Raw genomic sequence first — 17,006 nt, 5'->3', positions numbered from 1 at the left:
TTTCTTGTCAGGTGCAGGTAATAATTAATATACTTTCTGTCTCGAGACTCTCCATTCTAGAAATTTCATACATATAGAGTAAGACAGTATGTGGTCCTTGTCACTAGCTACTTTAATTTCTCATAATGTTTTCAAGATTCACTCATGTTGTAGTATGTATCATACCATGTCTCTTTTTATGGCTGAAAAGTATTCCATTGTATAGATATACCACATTTAATTTATTCACTCATCTTTATTTCTTTTTTACAAAATTGCTGTTCAGTTCTCATGAGAACTAGATATGATTAAAAACAAGCAGTCTCTTTTTATATTAGTATTCTTTTAATTCGGCCTCTTGTACAAGAAGGGCATTCAGATAAATACCATAAAATAACATTGCTAGATGCTATGATAGTTAGATATTTAGTAGATCTATGGAAGAGTGCTGCTTTCTAAATTGCTAACCATACATGAGACTCCTCAGTTCTAAAATTCAACCAACAAGGTTATGGGAAGTGACTTAAATTTGATTGAGGCAATTGCTTTTTTTACATACTTTGGTGATCTCTTTATATTTTGCCTGAGTTTTAGTTTCAGAACAGCACATATTATTTTGCATGTTTTTGTTCTGTTCTTTCTAAATAGGTCATCTCTGTTAACAAAGTCTAATGCTTTCATTAGTTTTATAAAAGTACTTTCCTAACTAAGTTTTGGGTTGAAAATGATTGTGAAAAAAATTTTCTTACACTCTCCCATTGTATTATGAGAAAAACATTCTTATTGATAGTTGAAGCAACAGAAAATGGAATATCCACTAATCTTTCAATGAGCACTTAGTTACCTGCCTTATCTGCATGGATTACTTTCATTGTCTGTCAATATGTGTTCATTGTCTTTCACTAAATCCTGAATGGCCTTAAAAAACACATTAGCACCCACTCTTCTATCTTCTTACCCATTACAAACTGCCATGTGAAGTCAATGATTCTTTATGTTTATGTTTATTAAACACCAAATAATTTGCCCAGCTTTGAACACTTGGGTTGGAAGGAGTAATTTTCAAGAAAAATGTTTTCAAAGGCAGCAGAACTAAAAGGGCTCAGCAACAACCTGATGAGGGGAGCAAGAGTTCCTCTGTTATCTGGACCCTCAGAACCCCTTCCCTTTCCTTAAGCTGTAGAAACACACACAGCCATGTTGCTCTCACTTACTCCAGCTTAAGGAAAGAAAACCAAGCTACAAAAACAAGTGGAGATTGGACTTGGCAGTGAAGCCCTTTGGAAAGAGATGAGTTGAGAATCAGAGGATCTGGATTCAGTTTTCCACTCATCAGGATTTTGTGACTACAAATAAGTTATGTTTTCATTTCTTTATCATAAAATGATGAAAAAAGACTATAAAAAGCATATGTGAAGATTTTTTTTAAAGGAACTAAAGAACTAAACAGACCTTTCTCAAAAGAAGAAAACTAAATGATCATCAAAATTATGAAAAAAATGTTCAACATCCCTATCAATCAGGAAAATACAATACTACACTAAGATTTCACCTCACTCCAGTCAGAATGGCAATCATCAAGAATTCAAATAATAATTCACACTGGCAAAGATAGAAGGAAAATGCACATTCATATATTGTTGGTGTGATTGCAAATCAGTACAACCACTCTGGAAAGCAGTATGGAGATTCCTCAAAAAACTAGAAATGCCCAGATATTCTACTCTTTGTATATTCCAAAAGAACTAAAATCAACATATTATAGTGATACAGCCATAGTAATGTTTATAGCAGCACAACTCACAACAGGCAAGATATGGAACCATTCCAGGTACCCATTAACAATGAATGGATTTAAGCAATGTGGTATATATACACGATGAATTTCTACTCAGCCATAAAAAAAAAAAATGAAATTAAGGGTCTGCAGGTAAGTTGATAGAACTGGAGAACATCATTTTAAGTGAAATAAGCCAGACTCATAAAATCAACGGTCAAACATTTTCTGTCATATGTGTGTGGAAGCTAGAGCAAAGGCAGGGGATAGTAAGGATAAAGATAGAAGAAAAGTCAGTGGAGTGGAAAGAGATAGAGGGGAGGGGGCAGGGACAGGAAAGGGGGAAAAATGTGAAGTGAATTTGACAAAATTATGCTACACACATGTATAAATATAACACATTGAATTCCATCTTTATGTACATCCATACAACACTAATTAAAAATAAACAAATTAGTAGAAAGAAGACCAGTACAGTAAAGGAAAGGGAATAGGGGAATTGAGGAGGGTAGGGAAAGTGGGGAGGGAGGACCGAGGACTGAAATTGAGTAAAATTAAATTCAACGCATGCATGATTATGTCAAAATGAAACCTACAATTACATATAATTATAATGCGCTAATAATGCATAAAATAAGAAATACTTCCAAAAGTATCTTAAAGTCTAAATAAAGACTGAATTAATTTAATTAATAATAATTAACAATAATTATTGGGTTATTATAATTACCAAAAAAAGAATAAGGACAGACTTTATAGCTTGTTTCTCTAAATTTGATTAAGAATCAAATATGGTTTTTTAGTCTCAAGCAAGTTTGCTCGGTCCAAAAAGCCTTATACTTTTTCTCAAAAAGAAAATAAATTACCAAAAACAAATAAAAAAGGTTCTAAAAGACATTAGTTCTTAGATATCAAATCACCTTTGAAAACAAGGATTTGATAACACATCAAAGTATTCAGAACTTAGGTGGTTAAATTCTGTCAATGATTTATACCGATAGGATTGGAACTTTCAGGGAAGGCAAACATTGAACATATTTCATGCTGCGTTTCTGGGGTGTATTTAAAATTATAGTAATGTGCCCAGACTGTATAAAACAAGTGAGAGAATAATTTTTCAAAATGCCACTAAAAAAATGCTATAATTACGATTAACCCTAAAATATCAATTAACTAGTGTGTTAGCAATCCATCACTGTGACAAAATACCTGAGATAAATCAACTTAAAGCAAGAAAAGTCTATTTTGGCTCACAGTTTCAGAGGTTTCAGTCCATAGTCACTTGATTCCACTGTTTCTGGGACAGTGCTGAGATAGAACATCCAGGTAACAAGCACAAGATGGAGCAAAATTGCTCACCTCATGGTGACCAGGAAGCAGAAAGAGAAAGAAAGGGGGGAAATATACATATATAATTATAATGTTATGTATAACATATATACACATAATATATAACATAATATATAATATGTATTAAGCAATTTCTACAAATTCTTATTTTTTAAAAAAATGAGAGTAAACAACTCAGCAGAAAAATAAAACTACAGTATCAGTCTTTAGATAATGTGGGCAAAACTCAGAGGCCACACATGCACATATATATATGCATTTTTATATACACACATGCACATATATATATAAATTATGTTATGTTATATATATATAAAACAATTTCCATTTTCCTTCTTTTCTTGACCAAAGACTATAAAATATCATGTACTTATTGACCATTCCTTCTTAAATATTAATAATAACATGATCACAAAGATTACCTTATTCCATTTTCATAACTATTTAAGGAAGAAATTGAGGGTTTAGAATCTTTAATTTGAGTTTGTCCATCCTATGCAGGCAGAGGCACAATATTGTCTTCAGGAAGAACTTAAGTGACATGAAGTCAAAGCAGGGCTGAAGGGAGCCTCTGAGTTTTGCCCACACGATCTAAAGATTGATACTGTAGTTTTAGTTTTCTACTGAACTGTTTACTCTTTCATTTAAAAAAAAAAGGAGAATTTGTAGAAATTTCATGGAAAAGAGTGTACTGGAACTTTAAAAAAGAGGGTGGGTAAAATGTCACTTATGGGAACCAGACACTGTAATAAAGAATCAGAGTACAAAAATCCAGGAAATAAAAAACAATTTAGTGCTTAACTCAAACATCATAATATATCTTTTACCACAGTAATTACATAAACTGAAATCATAATCTAATTTTGTCTAATTATACCCTACAATTTAAGACACAATTATAATTGAATTTATGCCATGGTTAAGTGATTACAATTCTACCTTACAGTACATCATCTATACTACTCTGAAGCACTTATTCTAAATCAATTTTAACTGCATATAACAAAACAAAATTCTTATTTATGCAATCTTCCTCAAGTAAGTGAGTTAAATAATACCTGGAAAGTATTTAATACAATACCAAAATGTAGGATATTGAAACAATTGCTTAAATGTATATTTTTTATTATGCCACTGAATAACAGCCTTTAAAAATAATTTTTAAAAATACACAAAGCACCTTTTCAATTATTTAACCAAAATTAACATCTAACCAAAATTAGCAAAGGCATCATTTTTATTAATTTTCTATAACATATCCACTGGTGTCAAAGAAGGAAGGAAACTAATATTTCTGGCATCTGACACTTTAAGTTTTCAAATACTTTTTCATTTAGTCCTTCTAAAATTGTATGAATCTGGTTATTATTTTTATTTTACAAATGAAGAACAGGACACATAAGCAATTTTCCTATGTAAATTACAGGGCAGTGATTCAAATTCATTTAGTTCCAAGAAATGTTATGGCAAAAGCACTGAGAAAGTGTGGTAGAAAGCAAATTATAAAGTTATATAATTTTATGTGTTTTCCCAATTTTTGTGAATAATTTTCAGAGTATGTATCACAGAACCTAAATACAGGCCAATAGACAATTTTCCAAGCATTGGTCTATTTCAGAATTAATTCAGTGTAAGAAATAACTGACCAACCACAAGAATGGGAAGTTATACTCCATGTATGTATAATATTGCCAAAATACACTCTACTGTCATGTATATCTAAAAAGGGTCTGATGGACACAGACCTATCTAAACTTATTTTAGACCTGAAAAAGAGGGATCATGCATTGAGGTGGGAAAAATCAAGAAAATTAATGAGAACCCACTGTACATTTTATTTGTTTTAGAAGAGAATGAATAGAAAGGAAAGAAAGAAAAATCGGCTAGAAAAATCAAGTAAGCAAGGTTAACGATATTAGGAATTTAATTTGTCTAGGTCCAGGAGAAAAACAATGAGTATTTTTTTTTAAAAAAAGTTGAGATTATAAAGGGATTTAAATAGAGATATCAACAGGAAGGGAGTTAGAATTACTGAAGTTATTTATTTGAAAATGCTTTAGAATTTATATAGTTTTAAAATAAAACATAAGGTAATAAATCACCTCAGAACTTGCATTATGTCTATCTTATCGCTGACTGAAAACACTTCAGCAAACAGTTCTCTGTAACCAACACATAACAGAACTCTAAGAATAAAGAAAACCTCACTAATGTAATCAATATAACCCAAAACAACCCTGCAAAAGACTACAAGCAAGCTTAGGAGTTTACTTTGTTCATTGAGACTATTCTTGAGTATTATAGCTCTACTTTAATTAGGAAGTAAATTCAGTCATTTATTTTGATATATTAGATGACAGTATCATCATTCGACAATTTCAGATTATAGGATGATAACTCAGGTCTTCCTTTTCTTATAAAGTCACTAATGCCATCATGGGGGTCCCATGCTTATGACCTTATCTATTTCTACTTACTTTGCAACAGCCTCACGTGTATGCATTTGGGGATAAAATTTCCAACATATGAAATATCAGAGGACACATTCAAACTATAGTACTGTTGCCCAATAACAGATGAAGAACAGATGTACAAAAAGACTTATAAATGAACATTTATAACAATTTTATTCAAAATAATAGCTTGAAACAATACAAATGCTCACCAACTGTTGAACAGATAAACAAATAATGATATACATATACAACAGAATATCACCTAGAAATTAAAAGAATCAAACTCAGTCTAATCTTAAATTGTGCTCTCGGTAGAATCCAAGCACAGAAACAGAAGTGTATATGTTACCTGCTTCCATTCACATGAAATCTGAAAACAGGCAAAACTGATGGACAGTTGCAATGCACATTAATGACTAATTGAGGTTAGGAGGAGATGGGGAGGAAATAACTGCAAAGGGACAGCAGGAAACTTTTTTGAATGATGACAAGACTCTGTATCTTTGTTGCATTGGTGTTCTCACCAATATATGTTTTTGTCAAAACTCATAAAATGTGGACAAAATATAAGTGCAATTTATTCTATGAAAATTATTCTTGACAAAAAATGTTTTCAAAAACTGCATTAGCAACAAAGTATAAAGTTAATGACACGTGTTTTCTTAGAGCTGGAAAATTATGTCATAGTTCCAGAATACCTTTCATTTCCCATCCAATTTTTTCCCCCTCCTGGAACTGGGAATGGAGTCCATGGGCACTCTGCCACTGAGATATAACCCCAGTCCTATTTATTTTATTTTTTTGGGACAGGGTCTCTCTGAGCTACAGAGGCTGGCCTGAAACATGTGATTCTCCTGCCTTAGCCTTCCAAGTAGCTAGTATTACAGGCATCTGACTCCTTTCCCCTCTTATAAAACCATTAGCTTTGTTTTTTTTCTGTTTTCCAGAGTTTTAAATGTTGTTAAGCCTTAGTTTAGAGGAAAAAGCAACAGTGCTAAGGACCCAATAGCCTCTGTTGATTGGCAATGCTTTCTTCTGCAGCTTTGACTTAGGAAGGACAAAAAGAGGATTTGAGAACAAAAAGACACCCAAATCACAAAGAAAAAGGATTATTTTATAATCATGGAAACATACAACAAACAGAACTGGTTTTAAACGTCTCTAATCCATCAATGACCATTATATAGCAATAGTAATATGAGAATATGAACCCGTTTTAAACCTAATTATTAGTGACAATGCACTTCAGTACACATCAACAGCCTATAAGAAATAGAATATAGGACTGATGTCACTTTATTTCTGCTTCCATGAGCTACAAAAAACATGCATCTAAAATAGACTTTAACCCACCCCTGACTCTAGGATCTACACAAACCCAGTCTTTCTAAAGATTGTCAACTTGCTTTGTTCTATGTGACTATGCTAATCAACATAGCTCTCCTTTAGTTAAGCCATAATTTTGGCTTTGAAGTTGCAGAAATTGACAAGTTGTCTTATCTTTTGGCAATTTTCAGATCCTCTTTTACGGTTGGAGAAAGTGAGAAATAATAAATATAAAGATTTTGTTTTTAACATAACTAATAAATTTAGTAGAAAAATAAATATCCTTAGTAGAAATAAGGATAATAAAAATAAAGTAAAAATAAATTAAAATAGTAAACAAACAGTAGAAAATAAATATTACTACCATGTCTAGGATATTTCTGACTCCAGGGTTTACATATATATACATGCACATATACATATACACACAATTGACATGAGATTTCAAATGATAGTAGATGGCTATATAAATTAGTTTCATGGTGATTCTGGATACATTTGTGTGTGCGTGTGGTGCTTAGGAATGAGCCCAGGGCCTTGTGCAGGTGAGGCAAGCACTCTACTAACTGAGCTCATCCTCAGACCCCTCATAGTTATTCTGAATTTTACTTAGGCATTAAGGATTCAAAGATAATAATCTAATTCCTAATGTCATGGGGATCACAGAGCAGTGAAAGAGACATGCAGGTAAGAAATAATAGCAAAATGCTATGATAAACAGAGAGCAACTGTTTGTGCTCTACATCCATTGCTCATTAGCAGTATGAATGCTGTTACATTTATTTCCCTCTCAAAGTTTCAGTTTTCTTATTCATAAAATGCACTTAATAAAACATGCTTGGAAGTATTACTGGGGAGTTCAAGGATTCATAACATAGTATAAAAATAAAAAAACAGTGAAACCAAAATAGTTGCTATTCTTATATCTTCAACATCATTCCTCCCAATAAAATAGGCAGTAAATGGTTTATCAGCAGGCACAAGAGCATGGCTGCACTTGTTTTTAAAAGGTGAAATATGGAATAGATACCATTCTCATAGAGTATGGGGGAATAGGAATAATTTCAATTGAACAGAAGTTGGGTGGGAGTCAAAGGTGGTGATGAATTGTCCACAGCATGCATAGATCTCTTGCATTATTACCATTAGTTATAGGACACATACTCTCCATCAGGCAATTTGTTATATTAATATATTACTTAATTTAATTCTTACATTAATCCTAAGAGTAAGGTAGTTCAATATTGCTATTTTATAGATAAGGAAACTGGAGTACAGAAAGTTGTTATAACTTGCTTCAAATCACAGAACAATTAATATCACACATAGGAGTTGAACCTGAATTTGGGAGTTTATATTCCTATTCATTATGCAATAAGGAATGTTCATACATTCAGTTATATGACAACTTTATATAATATTTATGATAATTAAATATCTTAAAATCCAATGAAGTCATTTGGAAGACTAGTGTACTTAAAGAGATAAACCTTAAGAGAACCTTTATTACTTTTGCAATGAGTTAAACAGATATGTGCAATTGATACAAAAGAGTATAAAAATTCAGATGGGCATAATATAATTTTATTTTTTATTACTGAGCGTATTTTCTATTAACCAGCTGCTAAGCAGTCAGATTATAAAAATATAAATACCCATTAAATAGTAGTATCACTGGGTTTCAAATGCTGGGGATGAGGGTATATTCTGGGCACCTCACCCTTATATTATGATCTAAACATACTGGCATCTTCTGGCATCTTCTAAGAAATCCATATTTCATTTTTGTCCATGACTTTCTGTCCAAACAAGTCATTGCTAAGTCATCCAAAATGACCTTCGGGGTTTTTTTCTATCTAGGTTAACTCCTATGAGATCTTGCTCCTGTTTCTCATTTCAGAGTTGGAACATTACAGGAAGAAAGACTATGATTTGCCATTATTTCTTTGTTGTTCTTAGTTTTAGAGGATATATGTACTTCTCAGGTCCCTCCTGGGAGTGAAGAAAGTGTCTTTGTCACAAGGTGAGCAGAGAAGGCTTTCCACCTAAATCCAACTTGACTTTTTCCTTGACCAATATCCAGTCCTCCCTTGTTGAGAAGTGTAGCCCTATGTCTGACAGGGCTACACCTTTTAGTAATAATTCAGATCTGAGCATTATTTCTTTTGAAATAATTTGCACCACCCTTCCAGGTCAGACCCCCAAACCTCCCCACACACTCCTCGTTGTTACTTGCACTCCTGTTGTCATGATACAGACAATAAAACCCTAAAGATTATGGAATTATAGAAGCTGAAAATGACCGATACTAGAATAGAAAGCCACTGTCTGAAAACCCACACAGGCTTTTATAGACCAAGAAATAAACTTCTCTTTTTGTCCAGCCATTACTAGAATTGGGTCTGTCTGCTAATACTGGCTAGTGTATCTTAATTAGCGTACCAACCTGTCTAAAAGATATGATAAAGATTGCCATTCTGAAAAATTGATGACTGCCTGAAAGATGCATGGCCAAGGAAGCACAGTTACCCCTTACATGCTAATTTCCCAACCTGTCTAGTAGTTATGAAGGCCCCCCTCACCTCAATGAGGAGACCGGCAGTCCCTCCTCTCCAAGGGACTCCCATTATTTATTCACTTGTCCTTCCTCATAGTATACCTTTCCTTTCCCAGCTCCAGAAATATTTATTAGTCTGGTAAACAAACAGGGAGTTTTGAGTTACTCATTCTTTTTAAATCCATTGAGGAACTAAAGTACCATTAATTGAATGTTTTGGAAATAAGAACATAATGCTCTAGCTGATTAACTGGGAGAAAAGCAAAGATGGGGGTCTCTGTTAATATTGCAGAATATTACCCCATATTTATAGTTATCTGTCAAATGGACTGAGAACACAAGAACTGAATTACTTCTCTTTTAGGCTCTCAATTGTCAGCTGAAGTCCTACCCACAATTTGGGGGACTGTAGTACTTGAAAATGATTATTAGCTTTTTCAGAATGAGGGATTTAGGAAATCCACAAAAGTTGAGTAAATACCTAGTACCAATTGCTATTCTAGGTGATGAAGAAATTTCACAGAAGACTAATAATCTCTGTTTTTTTCCCCCAAAATGCAAATACCCAATGGAGGTACACTCCCTCTTTCCAGCATACTGAGATCATAGAACTTGACCATTGCCAAGTGACCATCATTCTCCACAGATGTTTCCATAAGGTTACTGGTGGACTTTGCTATGTGTGAAAAAATGGGTGTAGTCCCCTTGTAATGCTACTAGACAGCACTTAGTACCCTACGGCTTTTTAGGTTCCAGAACTTATTAAAAGTTATGAACTTATAACTTTTTTATCCCATCACTCTCTGAAGAGAGTATTCACAAGAAAAAAGTCAACTGCTCAAATTCTTCCAGAGCCTGCCTCACTCCTTAAACTGGAACAAAAGAGCACATATTTAAACTGTAGATTTAGCACATGCTTGGGTAAACTAAAGCTTCCTGATTAAACATGCAGAGTAAAGTTCAATACTGATCCCAGGTGATACATTGGGTGTTAAGTTTCACAAAAAATATTTTTACCGGTTTCTCAGTCATGATTCTATCTTGGCTTTAAACATCAGTTCATATTGTACAAAGTCTCACCCCAGCTGGGTAAGCTGAGAAAGCAGGAAAATAAAGTCAGATATAATTTTATGTAATAAATATGGGAACTGTGACTTCAATATGAGAATACTGGAGAACTGAAGTATTGGGGATTTTTAGGTTTCTTGGGAATTTTCTTCTCCCAAACACAACTCGATTTGTATGGATTGGAATATTTTAAGATTATAAACTGTGGGTTAAAATAAAATCTCAGGGCTAACAGTCTAGTTAAATAACAAAGTTCTGTCTCAAATGCAATTTCTGGTAACACAAAGCTTTATATTGCTTGTACTAAAATCATACTGAGAGAAGTTTGCACATGGATCAAGAAAAAAGAAAACAAGTGGCCCTTGCTTATTACATATTTACGGACAGGGAGTCACAGTGGTGCTGGTTCTGCCCAGCACTTAGGAATCCTAGGGAAAGGTTCAAAGAACCACTACTCTTGCTTTAGCTACTTACTTTCCAAAGATTTTCATATTCATGCTTCTTCATCCTGAGGAAGGGCATGGGGTAAATCTGAATATTTTTGGATTGTGTGTTGATGGCTGGGAAAGGCTATTGTGGGAACATGCTGGTTACAACTGCCAAAGTGCACAGCAGTCTTCTCATATTTAGTCAAATAAATCCCTATGTGCCTGCCACACACCCTGCCTTTGGTGTTGTTTGTTTGTTTCTTTGAGTATTTTAGTAACTTCCTCTCATCCCACTGTTTTCAAGCTTTATTTTCTTTTAAGACCTTTACTATTGATTATGAAAAAAATCATTCTTAATTTGAAGAAATGTAATAGAGGTGCTTCCCTTTCTTTTTTCCCCATTTAGTATAGCTGAAAAACTTAGATACAATATATAAACCAAAATAAGAAGACTCTGAAGGGTAGAGAGAAGGAAAATTGGCTAAGGACTGTGGGCCCAAGGAGTGATGCTATGATGAAATTCTTGGGGATTCTTTCTGTCTCATATATCCCAGACTTGAGCGAAAGAAAGAAAGAAAGAAAGAAAGAAAGAAAGAAAGAAAGAAAGAAAGAAAGAAAGAAAGAAAGAAAGAAAGAAAGAAAGAAAGAAAGAAAGAAAGAAAGAAAGAAAGAAAGAAAGAAAGAAAGAAAGAAAGAAAGAAAACCAACAAAAAACAGCTATCAGGAAATGTTAATACTTATGGACACTAATGCCTCAGTGAAAGCTTGTTTTCCTCTACCCAAAGTACCTAAAAAGTGTTGACAGCTCAACTCCAAGTCAGTAGCATGGAAAACACTATGGCCCCACATCCTTCAGGTCAACAAATGCTGAGCAGGAATTTTCACATGGCCAACTTATAAAGGCATCCCCTCCATGCCTGACTCCTGCTGGCACAGAAGGCTGGGTGGAGAGCTGGGAAGTCTATTTCCATCAAATATTACTGAATCCCATGTTACTTTGAAGTGTACATGGAGACCAGAGTCTGGACTTCCACTCCCATGCTGCAGTAATAAAACCTCATTTCCCTTCCACATTTCAGTGTATCAGAAAAGGACTAATGGATGGTCAGGACTTTCACTACTGCCCACAGAGATGTGAGACAACCAATACCCCTGCCCACAATGTTGGTGGAAGCAACAAAGAAGTAATAGGAAAGCATTCCAGCCATGGACGTGTCAGCAAGGTAAGCTTAAATTCTTACCTCCACTCAGTAAATAATAAAGTAAAAGGCCAAAGTCAAGGGAGGAACCTGGACTTCCACTCACTTGGCAGTGATGAAGAGGGGTTCCCACATCCCTCAACAGCATTAGGGGAGGTCTGCTAAAAAGATTCCTCTAAGATTCCGTTGCAAAACACAATACCCCGAATGTCCAGGATATAATCACAAATCACTCATCATACTAAGAACTAAGAAAATCTCAACGAATCAATACATACCAATATCATGTATTGGCACAGATGTGGGATTATTTGACAAGAATTTAGTGATCATTCTTATCTGAAATATTTATTATAAATGTTGGTTTCTCAGTAAAATGAGGCAGCTCAACTAAAATAGATCTAATAAATTATAATTCCCATTTGAGGGATATATTTATAAAATGGTCACTAAAGAAGCTAATGATAGCAACAAATGACAGCTTTATAAAATGAGACTAGCACTGGGCACGATGGCACCTGTAATAATACCTCTAATCCCAGTGGCTCATAGGCTGAGGCAGGAGGATCCCGAATTCAAAGCCAGCCTCAGCAAAACTGAGGTGCTAAGAAACTCAGTCAGACCCTGTCTCTAAGTATAATACAAAATAGGTCTGGGGATGTGGCTCAGTGGTCAAGTGCCCTGAGTTCAATCCCCCTAACCCTCCACCCTAAAATGAGACTGAAATATATGTTAAAAATTTTTAAATTAGGGTAAATAAAACATCTATGTTCTATTTCATCTATATAACTGGGTTATGGCTTAGGGTTCCTTTTTCCACCAACATTTATTTTTATGTTTTACTTCACTATTCTTCACAATCCCTGAACATACATCCCATAATCATTTATATAAGAGCTGACATAACTAATTTCTTATAAATTAAATTTTGAAATATTGTCAGACATGATTATGGATATTAGACAAGTTGGGTCATCCACCTTAAAGATAAATAATTAATACCCTATTTGTTCTAAACTATGTTCCTTTCTTAAAGAGTTCTTAGTAGCTAGTTCCTTGAAAAATGAGCCCAAATGATTTTGATAGTCTTTAGGATACCATTTCACTACAAATACTGTCTCTCTGTTAAGTCAATTTTTATTGAGTATTTATGAGATAATGGCATGATTCAAAAGCAATACAAGATTTTTTATAGAATTTTTTTTCCTCTGAGATAAGGCTATAAAAGTTCTTATAAACCTCTTCACTCTTAAAAGCTAGAAGTAGCAGAACCCAGTGGGGTTTCAAAACTATCAATATCTTCAATTGCATAGACATTTGTCTTAACACAATATTTTCCAGCTCTTTTCTATTCTCAAGAGAAGAGCAACTGCAGATGACTAACATTTCCATTTTAAATAAATGCTAAAAGACTAATTTATCACGTTCCATTTTTAAGTTTATTTGAATGTATGTGAAACCGAGGGATGGCTTTTGTTGGCAAAAAGGGGGTTTCAGTTTCAATATTAAAATAAAGGAAGCTGTTTTTCTTTTACGTGGCAACTCTGACACGTTACCATGCTTGTAAGGAATTTTTCTTTGTCCTGTAAAAGAAATAGAACCATCTGACTGTATTGTAAATTACATTTCTTAAAAATTGCTCAAAACACAGAAAATCAAACTTTTCTATCCTGGGCTCTAAAGTATTGAGGTAGAATACACAGATTATGGTTCTTTGAAAATTAGAAAACCACAAAAATGTAGGAAGTAGGAAATTACTTACAAGCAAAATGAAGCTAGTATTTACAGTAAGTAAAAGATGAGGAGTTTTGGGTGTGTGTGTGTGGGAGAGATCTAAATTACTTAATTACATAATAGCTCTATTATAGAAACTTAAAAACATTTAAGTACTAAATGACTGATGGTCTGCTTTATAGCATCTATGACATCCACCCTTTCAGCTATAAAATTTAGACAGAAATAGAGATCCAAACACTTTAGTTTTACTGATGCTGTATTTTCCTTTCTGCTTAAATTACAAATTGATTGTGAACAATTGGAAAACATGGTAATAATATTTAAAAACTTCTAGACCTTTGAAAATTAAAGTTGAGAAATGGTTAAACCATTTTAGTAGATAAACTTTAGAGATCTTAGCAAATAAGTACAATTATATAAAATATCTTTTATGATTTTTAGGATTAGGTTATATTTCTGTGTAATACCCTGTGGAATAGTAAGCCATTGTTTCAGTTTAATTCTTCTCTGATTGGTTCTGCAGCCACTACAAAGTATACCCTAGACAATAATTATTCAAAATATTACAAGGGTAGTATGCAATGCCAGGATTTCTGCAGATATGCCTAAGGAGTAACAGCTTTAAGAAGTTCTAATAATGTTCAGACTCACTTGGGAAAGGATTGTTTTTCCTCTAGATGACATCTAGAATCTTATGTTATAGTAAACACCTATAAGTCACAGCAAGTTACAGAGTATATGGAATTGGCCTACCTGATGAGTTCTGCAATGTCATTTCAAAAGCTTTTAAGAACAATTTTCCCAAACATAAGGAAAAATTTTATGGGAGTTAAGTGACAGTATAAAAAATAGAGTAAAAATAGAAATCCTTCTAGAATGGCTTTTTCATACTCTTTTAGTTTACAATGTATTATACATGCAACCTCAACGGATGGCCCATTTATTTCTATGTGATCATGTTGGATGCAATAAAATTTCACATCTTAGATGATTCAGCAATACCCAAAAGTCAGCTTACTCCTAACTATGCAAATACAATCTGAACTCAATTTTTAAGAAACCACAGATTTTTTTTTTTCCTTAGGGAATGGACTATTTGTGGCCAGGATGTTTCTTTTGTAAGAAAAATCATTCTCCAACAAGTATTTTCACAAACTAAAACAGAATTCTGACACCTTCCCTGCATAAATGTACCTAAATATTTCAAAGGCATATTCCCAAATGAAACATTAACTATTCTCTTGTTGATGTAGTTTAACAACTATAGGAAGCCATAAACAAAATTCTACCCAAGGACTGGTTTCCCTTGTTGGAAGAATCAATGGAGTCCAAGTCTTGCAAATCCCTTGCTTTCACACACGGAAAAAAAAAAAAAGCAATTTCACCTACCTTGTGACAACTATCAATTTATTGCCTTGCAGCTTCCAATCCACCTTCCACTGTCCTGCTAGTGATATTGAAAATGAACTTTGTAAATATTCCTCCCTTGTCAAATGGTATAATGTTAAGTGCCGTCAGCAGATGGCTCCAGAGGACACTGCAGGGGAAAGGGGCTCCTGTCCAGTGTTTTCCTCTGCTTAGTTTTGTGGTGCACAACATCCAGGAGTGCAGCACTTGCACGCTGCCCCCACCCTCACCCCAATGAGTTCTGCTGCTTGGCACAGTGGTCTCATGGGCAACTTCCCTGGCACTGTAGAGGGCAGCTTCCCAGCAAACCCCATGAAGCAACACTTCCTTATGGTCATTTTTCCAAGCAGCCCAAAAGATGACTTCCTATCAGTTTCTGCTGGCAATGTACCTCAGAGAACTTCTCTATTATCAATTGGCCATGACCATGACCACAGTCTCTCAAAGGGCAAAGAGGAATACCTCTTCCAGATTTGTTCCTTCCTGGGATATTTTATCTTAGACCTAAGGTTCTTGCATTTTTAATATCTGCTATTTCAGTATTTTTAGAGTACTTTGTTCCCTTGGTAGGTATTGTGGGTAGGTCATTAATATTAATCATTTAAGTTAAACTTTCTGTATTAAAAATTATAACAGGATTCCTGTTCTCCTGATTGATCCCTGAATGATACATATCTGCAGCTTAAAATTCAATAATAACAATTCAAGCAAAATAATATTTTAAAAAATCATGATATAAAAATGAGAAACCTAAAATATTAACAAATGGTAGTCCCTTCTTACTGAAGTTGAAAGTAGAAGGTGTTTACCAAGGCTGGGGGAATTGGGAGTAGGAAAGAAAGTAGGGGAAAGGTCAATCATTGTGTACTAAGTTACAGTTACATAAAACAAGAAGTTCTGGTGTGCTACTATACAGCAGAGTGACTATAGAAGACAATAATGAACGCTATACTTCAAAAAGATGGAAGAGAAGAAATTGAAAGTTTTCACTGTAAAGAAATGATAAAATTTTAAGGTGATAGATTTAAACACTACACAATATATACATGCACCAAATTTTCATGTAACCCTACTAATATGTATAATTTTTATGCTTATATCATTTAAATTTAATTTAAATGTAAATAAAAAATAAAATATGGTCCCACAACTTTTCTTTAAGTAGACACTATTCTTTAATATCCACTTTCTAGCTACTTAAATATACCATCTAAAAGAATACATATTATTAAACTAAGGTGTTTATCTCCATTTGAAAGGAAATTTCAAACTGTTTGAAAGGAAATTTCCCATAGTGAAAATATTTCTCAAATATCCACACAGGTATTGATCAATAAAAAGGCCAAAAGAAATGCAATCAAATGTGTGCCATTAAATAGAAACAAATTTGTATGCACATTAGATTACATAATTCAAAGCACTTCTGAATTTACCAGAATGGAAAGCAACTCAGCCACAACATGTACTCTAGCAACCCAGGATTTTGGTTCTATTTGTTCTTTAAACATCCCAAATTAGATATAATCATAATTAACTTAAGTAAAAATTTCTATATATTTTTATATAGGTTTCATTTGTTCTGTATTTCTTGTTCTTTCTTTATTCCCATATTAGCCCCCTACTCTTTTCCATAGGTCCTTTCTATATGCAAGCACACTGTCTACAGGTTACGCCACAAGCAAATGTTTTTGTTGTTGTTGTTTTGGATTTTTTTAATATTTA

At 33.7% G+C, this 17,006-nt stretch overlaps 1 protein-coding gene across 1 annotated transcript in view; it reads right to left on the bottom strand.

Annotated features, from left to right (window-relative positions):
- Positions 1–15,338, bottom strand: part of LOC308653452 (uncharacterized protein) — a 697,023-nt gene extending 681,685 nt beyond the window's left edge. The window contains exons 1-2 of the mRNA XM_081302014.1: positions 15,263–15,338; positions 3,011–3,110 (exon numbers count right to left, since the gene is read on the bottom strand). The gene's annotated coding sequence lies outside the window, so the exon portion shown is untranslated. The remainder of the gene's footprint in view (positions 1–3,010; positions 3,111–15,262) is intronic.
- Between the last annotated feature and the right edge of the window lie 1,668 nt (positions 15,339–17,006).

This window comes from Spermophilus citellus (assembly GCF_964194105.1).
Source record: "Spermophilus citellus genome assembly, chromosome: 7".
NCBI classification, from domain to species: domain Eukaryota; kingdom Metazoa; phylum Chordata; class Mammalia; order Rodentia; family Sciuridae; genus Spermophilus; species Spermophilus citellus.
Note: the sequence above shows the minus strand (reverse complement) of the source record. Positions and strands in the feature narration are given on the sequence as shown.